The sequence below is a fragment of the Lactuca saligna genome, chromosome 7 (genome assembly GCF_052625555.1).
Source record: "Lactuca saligna cultivar CGN05327 chromosome 7, ASM5262555v1, whole genome shotgun sequence".
In the NCBI taxonomy this organism is placed as follows: Eukaryota; Viridiplantae; Streptophyta; class Magnoliopsida; order Asterales; family Asteraceae; genus Lactuca; species Lactuca saligna.
In genome coordinates this window covers 86,574,764-86,585,476 of record NC_136423.1, presented here as the reverse complement: position 1 = coordinate 86,585,476, position 10,713 = coordinate 86,574,764, and positions in this window count along the sequence as shown.

Sequence of the window (10,713 nt, the reverse complement as noted above, 5' to 3'; positions counted from 1 at the left end):
CCTTCAAATCGGAATTTAAATGTTGGTTTTGGACCTCAAACATGAGTTTACGGCCAAGGAGCATGCTTGGGCTGTAAACTCCTAATAAGAGGGTTTTTATGCCTTTAAACCGCTCCAAACCAATTTTGGGACTTAGATACGACTATATGGCTTACCAATTCGGACTTAGAACACCCTAAACATGGTTTTTGAGGAGTAAACATGAGTTTACTGCCCAAGAACATGCTTGGGCCGTAAACTCATCATTCATGGAGAGTAAACGTATTTTCAAGTGTTAAAAAGCCATGTAAACACACCATTAGCCTTGGAATAAATGCTAGAACCAACCAAAATTAGTTTGGGGACCTTAAACATGATTAAATCCTCCCATTTAGGAGTTTACGACCATAGCTTCCCAAGAAATAGTTCCAGGGCCATAAACTCATTATTTCATGTTAAATGGTGCCCAAAACTCATACCAAGGCTTGGAAAAATAGTTGGAATCACATGTGATTGCCCTAGCCTCACAAAATGAATTAAGGATTGAGCATGGGGGAGTTTACGGCCGTAAACTCCATGTTTACTGCCGTGAAATCCCTTAAATGGTTCTTAAGTGAATATAATCCATCCCAAGGCCTTAGATAAATCCATTCCAACATTTCCCATGTGTATTCAAGCCATCTAGCACCATAAAACCCCCAAGTCCCACACGTCCGTAAATGTCACCCGGGTCACTCCAAACACTTATTTTGAAGTGTTTTCGCTCATTGGAGTGTATTATCATATCTAATTAGTGGATTATAGTCTAATTAGATACATTTGGATATTATTTCATATTACATAGGAACCTCGCGTGTTATCAAGCCCTGAACCAACATTTAGCATCCAAACAGTCGCATTTTCTCGTCTGGTGAGTTCATACCCCTACCCTTTTTCACTGTTTTCACTATTTTCAAGGGGGGGGGGGAATACAAGCAAAGTACAAGGGATTACTTGTACTCAAAACTTGTTTTACATGTGTGTGTTTCATATCTCATATGCATTTTAACACTGATTGTTATAACCGATAATCGTTTGAACATGCAGAGCACGTAAACATATATTTGTGAAATGGGTTATAAACTGTTATGTTTTATATATTTCACAAATGGTTTTCCATATTTTATCAGTTAAAAGCATGACATTTGAACTTTGAACATAAAAGTTAGTACACTGTTTTGTCCTCGGTAACACTCCACAGAGATACGCGAGTGGAGGATAATCGCATTATTACTAGTAAATTTGTTATTCCTATATAATTGGAGACACGTCCTCGGTGAACACTCCACAGAGATACGCGATTGGAGGACCGTAACCGTAACCAGAATCTCTTAGATAGGGAGCGTGACTTGAGTGTATAGATCTATACGGGGCTGACTACTTCACACCTGGCTGCTAGCTACAGCCGAACCGAAAGGTTCAAGGGTGACGAAAGTCATAAGGTGACGTGGACTACTTATTGCCATATCTAGTCTATCGTATGGTTATGGAACTCGAAATTTGGATAATAAATATTTACTAAATAGTAATAATGAATAAAGAAATTAATTTACTTTGTATATATTAGTTTTATATAAGTGTTAAAACTAATACATTTCACAAGAATAACCGGGTTTTCAGTATACATCTTTCACATTCGGTAACCAACATTCAGGAAAATATGGGATTTTCCTAGGTAACATTTGTACATAACTAGAAAAGGGTAATAAACCAGATAACTAAACTTTACATTTCACAAGGGTAAACATGTTTTCAGTGTACATCTTTTACATTACATTTTGGATTCGATAACCAACTTTTAAGAAAATATGGGATTTTCTTGGTGTGTAACATTTTCAGAAACGGAAAGGAATGTGTAGATTTTTCACAAAACAAAACCGCTTATGAACTCACCAACGTTATGCTGATTTTAAAATTGCTTGTATTCTCAGGTCCGTATTAGACAGGTACCCGATGGCTCCTTTTGGCGAAGATGGAGCGCGTTCAAGACACGTCTTGCTTTTGTTTATATATACATATGTATAACAATGTACAACTTTACTTTTGAAACAAATGTAAAATTTTATATATGTAATGTAATGGTTGTTTACTTTACTTACTATGTGCATTGGATTTGATACTCAACGTGGCGTCAACCCCGGAAATGTTTCCGCCTTCGGTTTTTGGGGTGTGACACCTTAGTGTCACAACTGGAAATTTTGTGTCATGTAATCTATACATTCAAGCTAATGTGAATCAAAAACTTAAGAACATGTGTAACACCTATGATTATGACTTCAAAAACTTCAATCAAATACATTATACAAGTACTACAAATAGTCATCAAACAATTGGAAACCCTAGAAGTCTTTGTTTAAGTCCATTTTGGACTAGGACTCCCTTATTGGATCCAAATGGACCAATAAGCTTCCAATTAGACTATCACGGGCTTAGAACCCTAATTGGGCTCTAATTGGACCCACACTAATTTATTTCAACATTTTGGGCCATGTTGGGCCTAGAATGAAATGAATTAAAAGCTTTGATCCTTGAACACCCTCAACTAGTCCAAAAAAAAAATATAAAGATGCTACCACATTCTTTTAGGCTTAAAACATACCCAAGATTAACTCTAATAGTGGGCTTAGGGGCAAAGGCCCAATTTTTTTTCCCTCCCAAAAATCTCGGCCCAAGGCCCAAATCCAAGAAGATAAGAAGAGAGTTGACTTTAGTATGCCACCTCATTATTGTCCCTTGGATATCCATGCAATTTAGTCCATATTTCCATGCAACATCACTTCAAAATCACTTCTATCCTCTCCTCTCTCTCACTCTTGGCCATACTCACACACACACACTCACAAAAATCTCTCAAGCTCTCTCAAGAACATCCCTTCCTCTCCACTCAAAATCTCGAAAATTAGGAGGCTTTCAAGAGGATATTTCCACCAACTCTTCATCCAAGTTAAGGTTATGCTTGGATCTATGAATTAAACTCTTTGTTTTATCAAAATCCTTTCCTAATCTATGCAAAAATCGTGATCTTGCATCCTAGAACCATCTCAAACTCGAGATCTTCATGAAAAGGGTGCTAAGGCCAAAAATCACCAAGTTTTCTTCCATCTTTTATTCAAAAACCGAAAACTTCAAACAAGGTGAGCTTCATACCCCTATTTTCTGTTTTTATGAGTTTTTTGGGGGGGAATACAAGTGAAAGTGTAGATCTATATGTGTTTTGTATGCCTTGTATGATTTCCATGCTTACATGTGTGCTTTTATGTGCTTTAATGTTGGATCTAGCCATAAAACTCCTCAAAACCGAGATATATCTTATGTTAAATGATTTTAGCATCAAATGTATTTCTACATACAAAGTGTTTCAAGAAAAATAGTCAAGTGGTTTAGTAACAATTTCTTTTAGGCTAAAAACACAAATTTTGGGCCTAAAATGTGAAAAATACAAAATTAAGGGCCCAAATTGACATTTCACGAAATCTGATGGATGAAGTGTGTCAAAATAGTTTCAATAAAACAATTTCTGGAAATATACTCATTTAGAGGATTAAAAACATAAATTTCAAGCTTAATGGGCTAAAAATGACTATTTCGGCCCAATGAGGCCCATTATGCGAATTTTTCTGTTTTGGAGGGCCAAAATTGTGATTTTCTGTAAAACAGTGGACCATAAGTGATCCAAGTCCTTTTCAAAGGTTTAAAATGCTTTTTAAATTTAAAAAGGACCAAAGTTGCAAAAATTTTACAATTTGGGCCAAAATTGTCTAACTTGCGAAAAAGAAGGATTATAACCGAGAAAACTGAAATTTCAGGGACTTAAGCTGTTTTCTATGAAAAATATGCTGGAAAATATTCATTTCAATAATTTTTGGTGTTAAAATGTCAAGAAAATTGATTTAAGGACTAAACTGGAAAGTATTTAAATAAAGGGTTGAAAAAGTAAATTTTACAAACAAGGAGGGGCTGAAAACAAAAAATTTCCAAGATTAATTCAATGCATGCAATTTGACTAAATAATGGTACCACGACTATCGACAAAATACAATACATTACAACACCCAAATTCGTTGTTCAACGAATTGGTTCGGTCTCGAACCAATAAAAATCCGAAACTACTAACACGACGATACTATGATACTACAACACTACGATTCATACAAATAACGATTTGGAATTCATCATACATGCGAACGTGCACAGACGTCTACGCACTATCTTCGGGCCCCACAAGTGTAAAATCTTGTTCGTCGAGCCTAGCTAGCCCAACGACCTGATCTTAAGGCCCAAAGACTTCAATCTTACGAAGTGTTGGGTTTTACCGATCCGACACGACGTAACCGGACTTTCAATGGCTTGTAGACTACTGGTCCCCAAGGGTCCTTTAGTGTCGCTAGCAGAGTCTGCCTTTTATGCGAGGCGGGTCTGGGACCCCTCGTACCTTTTTATCCCCAACTGGCTAATGGAGTCATCGAGGCCTTCGTGTCCTCTTTCTCTTCGGATGTGGGACTACACGTAGTCAGGACGGTTGGATAACGTGATTAGTACGGACGATGCCTACGGGATCGTTAGTATTGCTATAGACTAGTCATTTGTGTAACGCGTGTTTGTAGCAGATAATCATGCTCAAAAATAATCCAATGTCGTCTGGTAATGATAACTTCATGCGTTGCAATGGTTTCAAAGTAAATTCATGGAATTCAAAGAATTGGGAAAACATCGGGTTTTCCTAGGGTTTCAATACATACAGATTCGAAATACATACAATTTCAATAAACAATTTTTACAAGTATAGAAAACAAACAAGCATACCTCTAGATCTTCACACCTTTTTGACTATACTATTTTCAGAAAATATCGGATTTTCTGGCGGGTTTCAAACGACACGAAACATTGTTTTTTTTTAAATACAACTTATGAACTCACCAACATTTCATATGTTGACGTTTTTCAAAATACTTGTATTCTCAGGGAACCAGTGAATCAAAGGAAATCATATTCAGTGATGGCTTGCAGTTTATTTATGTACGAATCGAACAATTTATTTTGGGAATGTAATGTTTAAACAATGTATTTCATGTAAAATCTACTGGTTGTACTATATTAATGCATGGTGATGAATGTTGTTACGTTTCATACATATTAAATGTTATGGTATTCAATTGAGTCACGACAGCCCCCGAAGATGGAGCGCGTTCAAGACACGTCTTGCTTTTGTTTATATATACATATGTATAACAATGTACAACTTTACTTTTGAAACAAATGTAAAATTTTATATATGTAATGTAATGGTTGTTTACTTTACTTACTATGTGCATTGGATTTGATACTCAACGTGGAGTCAACCCCGAAAATGTTTCCGCCTTCGGTTTTTGGGGTGTGACACCTTAGCCAAGGAACCAAGAGATCATGGAAGATCCGGACACATTGACAGAAAATATCACTTCATCAAACATCGAATAGAAGAAGGAATCCTCATGGCAAAGAGGGTATCATCGGATGAGAACCCAGCAGATCCCCTCACGAAGGGACTGAGTAGGGTTAAGCATCTCCAGCATGCTCGGAGCATAGGGCTGAAGGATGATATAAGTTTTAGTAGTTAGATAAATTATGAAATTTGTAAAGTGTAATTGACATTAGATGATGAATAAAAGGTGTTTTATTTATGAGTAAAGTGTTGCTATCTCTTGTTGATTGTTTACTATATTTCTTTTGCATGTTTTGACTTCCAGAATAATTATGTTTGGTATATCATATTATTTAAACCTCCACAGTCGGTCATATGTCGGAAATAGGTATGAATCAAGACTATCACGATTGGTTGCAGAGGTCTAAGGTGTTGGACATGGCTACAACAATCATGAGTGCTCATAAGTTCTGAGCATTGGACTCAACCCACGCGCACTGGAATCATTTCATGGAATTTTATCTCGAGTGATCATGAGACGGTAATATCATATAAGTCTTCAAACCTAGAGATATGATTTGTTACTTATGAGTTGGTTATGCATTGATTGTACGAAAACGCATTGGTAACTCGATGCTATAAAATGTGCCTTTGTTTATAATTCAATGAGTGGTAGAACAAACATATGAGTCGAAGTTTATCTGTTCCTTCTAGGATTAGAAGCGATATCTGGGCCTCTCGATGATTTTGTTTTGACCTATGTACCGGGCCCGGTCAGAACTAAATTGATGTGTTCAGTTAAGTTATATGTCAAACAAATCGGAAATCGGGAAACAAATGCTGGACAATAAGTAAGACCATGTTCCATGTATTTGTCCGGCTGATATCTTGAACAGAGGATTATATGATCACTTATCTAAAATGGCGCGTTCTAGTTCAACAGAGTTTAAAGAGCTACGATTGCTGATCGGTTCCTGAAGTCATACTTGCAACTATAGTTATTAGACTTATACAAGTGGGAGATTGTTGGATATAGTGTCTAAGTCCATCACTATATTTGGAATGTACTTGACCCGACCCGGCATGGTCCATTTGGGTTGCACTTCACCCGAACAATTTATGGATAATCTTTTGAGAATAGTACAAGTTATGATTTATTAATATATTATAAGTTTTAATATATTAATATAAGATCATATTATTTAATTAGTATTGATCTATAATTAATCTAGGATTAATTTAGAGATCAAAGATATTACTAATTAAATATGGACTACTATATTTATATAGTGTGAGCTAATGCTTATTTGGAATGGGATAGGTTTGCATGGAAAGTCCATGGATACTCCATGTAGCTTTAACCCATGGATCTCATGGAAATGAAGATACATGGGTATTAGGGTTTACATGGATGTAACCCTAATTCACCACACTATATAAAAGAGGCTTTGGTTCTTGAAATCAACTAGTTGAGGTGAGTAAAGCAACATGGCTGATTTCAAGATAGTAGTGACTATTCTCTCAAAGTTCCAAGTTTGTGGTGATTTGTGATTTCCATTTGAGGCATCCACACTATTGGTGCTAGGCTCTAAAACTCCAAGCAATCAACTACTACTACAAGGTAAGTATTTCTACTAGCTTTATTTGATTCATGTTCCCCATGCCATGCTAGTTAGGATATAAATCTTGGAAAAGTAATTATTTGCATGTATCTTAGACAAACATAAATCCAAGGTTTATTAGGGTTGCATGTACACTTAGGAAGTGTTAGAATGCTCAAAACCCATCAATATATTCTTTGTACGCTTTCTTCTCCTATAAATAGGAGTCTTTACTAGAGTTCGATAGAGGTTTACAGTCTTTTCTCTGTAAAACTGAAAGCATAATAGAGCTGAAACAATATTATATTTACATGTGTGTTCAAATCTCGCATACACACTTTGAATTTATACTCTGATTCAATTCTTTACTCGATTCTTGATTCATCATTTGGTATCAGAGCAGGAATCATTTCTCTGATCTGATTTTCATTCATTCAAAAAGTTTTTGAATCAACTTTTTGGTTCAAAAGGTTCCTCGCTTTTTGTGAGTGAAAAATTCATCTAGATCTAGGTCTTTGATTCGATTCTGCACTTGGATTAGTGAATCGAGTGTTCTACTAGTGATTCCGACTTGAATCAACTATTTTGTTGTTAAATTCTCAAAGTTTTCTTCAAATTCTCAAAATGGCGTCATTCAATCTTAATCCATGACTTCTTTTTCTCATTTGTTGGGTTCATCGACCAAAATTCCGATGTTAATCCCTATGTACTATGATCAATGGGCAGATAGGATGCAGAACTATCTCTGTTAGGTCAAAATTTGTTGGTTTAGGCTAGGCATCTATCTGTATAAGTCTGATGTGCTTCTGATCGTAGAAGACCTGAGTCCATGCTAGCTCAAACCAAAGGGGAGATTGTTAGGTTACAATTTTGTGGTTTAAGCTAGGCATTCATCTTGTATAGGTCTTGGTAGGGTCTTGGGGTTTGCTATGTTGGTTGTCGTATGTTAGCGAGTGTGTGCGGCCACACACTCTATGTGCGGCCATACACATTCTGTGTGCGGGGATACACTAGTGTGTAGCCGCACACATGTGTATGGTCGCACATAGAGTGTGTGTCCGCACACACGTGTATGGCCGCACATAGAGTGTGTGGCCGCACACACTCGCTAACATACTACAACCAACATAGCAAACCCCAAGACCATATCAACACCTATACAAGATGAATTCCTAGCTCAAACCACAAAATTGTGACCTAACAATCTCCCCCTTGGTTTGAGCTAGCATGGACTCAGGTCTTCTTCGATCAGAAGCACGTCAGACTTATACAGATAGATGCCTACCCAAAACCAACAAATTTTGACCTAACAGTCTCCCCCTTGGTTTGTGGCTAGCATAGACTCGATCTTTCTAATCAACATCACGGAGGTGTGTATGTCTCGCTTCCTGAACTATAGAAGATCTTTAGCATCAACAGGATGAATGATGCAATTGCTATCTTGAAACTTGATCATTACAGTAGCACAAGGCTCTTCGACTGTGGACTTGAACTTGTCACCAAATTTTGCAATAAGCTTGTTCTTCAAGTCAAAGTAGCCTACTGATAGGGCACCAAGATTAAGCTGGAGATTGGAGATCTATTTAGACTTCTGAAAAGTTTTCTTTTTCAAGCTCAGAAACTCGAATATCATGGTTTCAGATCAGAACGTCTTTCTCGATGATCTTCTGTTTGAGAGTAGTGATCTCCTCCTTGAGCTCTGAGATAGATGGGTCTGCTCCCCCTGAACTTCGTTCACCAATTGATATTCATTTGCCACGAGGTAAAGGATCCGAATCTTGTTGAGCAAGAAACCTGGCAAGCCTTACAGAGGCAACATCATGCGCAGGTTGTGAAGGAGAAAAACCCCCAGGAGCAGAAGAACTCCCGACTTCAAACGAATATCTAACATTACTTGGTCCTTTTAGGGTCGGTTGAGTTGGTGTAGCAGCTGTGGAGGGTTGTTGGACTGGTGGTGCTTGTTCTTGGATAATATCTCCCTACCTCGGATCAAGTCATCTTGTTTTCACAGGAGGCTGGGAGGTTTGTGTCAGAGTTTGAACATTCATCAAATGACAATGAAGTTGGAACAACAACTGGAAGGGGAGAAATCCTTGATGTTGTATCCAAACCGGTTGAAAAGTGTTGGCCATCTGATCAAAAGTTGGAGACATCACTTTGTGAACGACACTAACTCCTTCTATCTAGGTTGCACAACATCATGGACAGTGTCAAAGAAAGCATCGAGGTCTTCACTGGTTAACCTTATATCATTATACGTAGTCCATAAGTTGATCTGTGAGACAATCAAAAAGCTATACTTTAACTCAGGAGCGTAGATGACATTCCCAAAACTCAGCACTCTATTTATAACTATTCCTTTTTGAGTGATCTTCCCTCTATATCCTCCCGCGAAGGAAACATAGCCCCCATTAATAGTCTGAATGATATGCAGTTGGGAGATGTCTCCTGTCGTGTACCTGGAAAAACCGTTGTCGACGTACCAAGGCCTGACGACATTCCTCCGCAGCCGTTCCTGCACAATGAGCGGGATTACTCAGATTTGGGGACCCAATCATTACAAGCCTGGGTCCCAACAATTGATAGGGTTTACGACTGCACAAGATATTACAACTGTACATTTTAGGAGTACACTTCCAACCGCACACACTGACTGCACACTCTAACCGCACACACTGGCCGCACACTATAACCGCACACATAGCAGTACACTCAACTACACACCTTCAAAGCCTTCAACCGCACACCATCAAAGTTCCAACCGCACACCTTCAAAGTTTCAACCGCACACCTTCAAAGTTCCAACCGCACACCTTCAAAGTTCCAACCGCACACCTTCAAAGTTTCAACAGCATACTCTATGATTCTTCAAATTGATACTGAAATGGCTCTGATACCAATTGTTAGTCCCCAAACTTTAGATCCAAATTAGTAATTAGTGAAGTAATAACAATCAAAATAGAGTGTAGAAGGAGTAGAAGAGAAATAACATCAGTCATGCACACATCTATATCATATAAATGTCAGGTACACCTTGAAAAACACACACACGTACGTCACTTCTACTTTTCCACGGACACACTGACACAACCTATTTATAGCACACCCAACAGCACACAAGTGTGCAGCCTCACACACGTGTATGGCTGCACACAGAGTGTGTGGATGCACACACTCGCTAACATACTACAACCAACATAGCAAACCCCAAAACCCTACCAAGACCTATACAAGATGAATGCCTAGCTCAAACCACAAAATTGTGACCTAAAAAACTCAATGGCCTTGATGAAGAGCTATGGACATGTATTTCTGGAAGTGTTAATCCACCTGCAAATGTTCAACCAATTGGTTCGTCGTCAACAAACTTTGGTGCTGATAATCAAACTGTGCGTCTGAAAAAGTTGGAGAGTAGGTGTATGAGGGAATTGCATGGAGCGTTGCCTCCAGTTGTGTACAACTATGTGAGATCTTGTACGACAGCTAAGGAGATTTGGAATAATTTGAATGAAAAATTTCGGGGCAGTGAGAAGACGAAAGTTAATTCAATGAAACAGTGCTTGGTGGAATTGAAAGACTTCAGACAGAAAGATGGTGAAACAATTGAAACATATTATAATTGTTTGAACAAATTAATCTACCAATGTAATCGTTATGGAATCACCAAGTCAGCCATGGAGTTCAATGTTATCT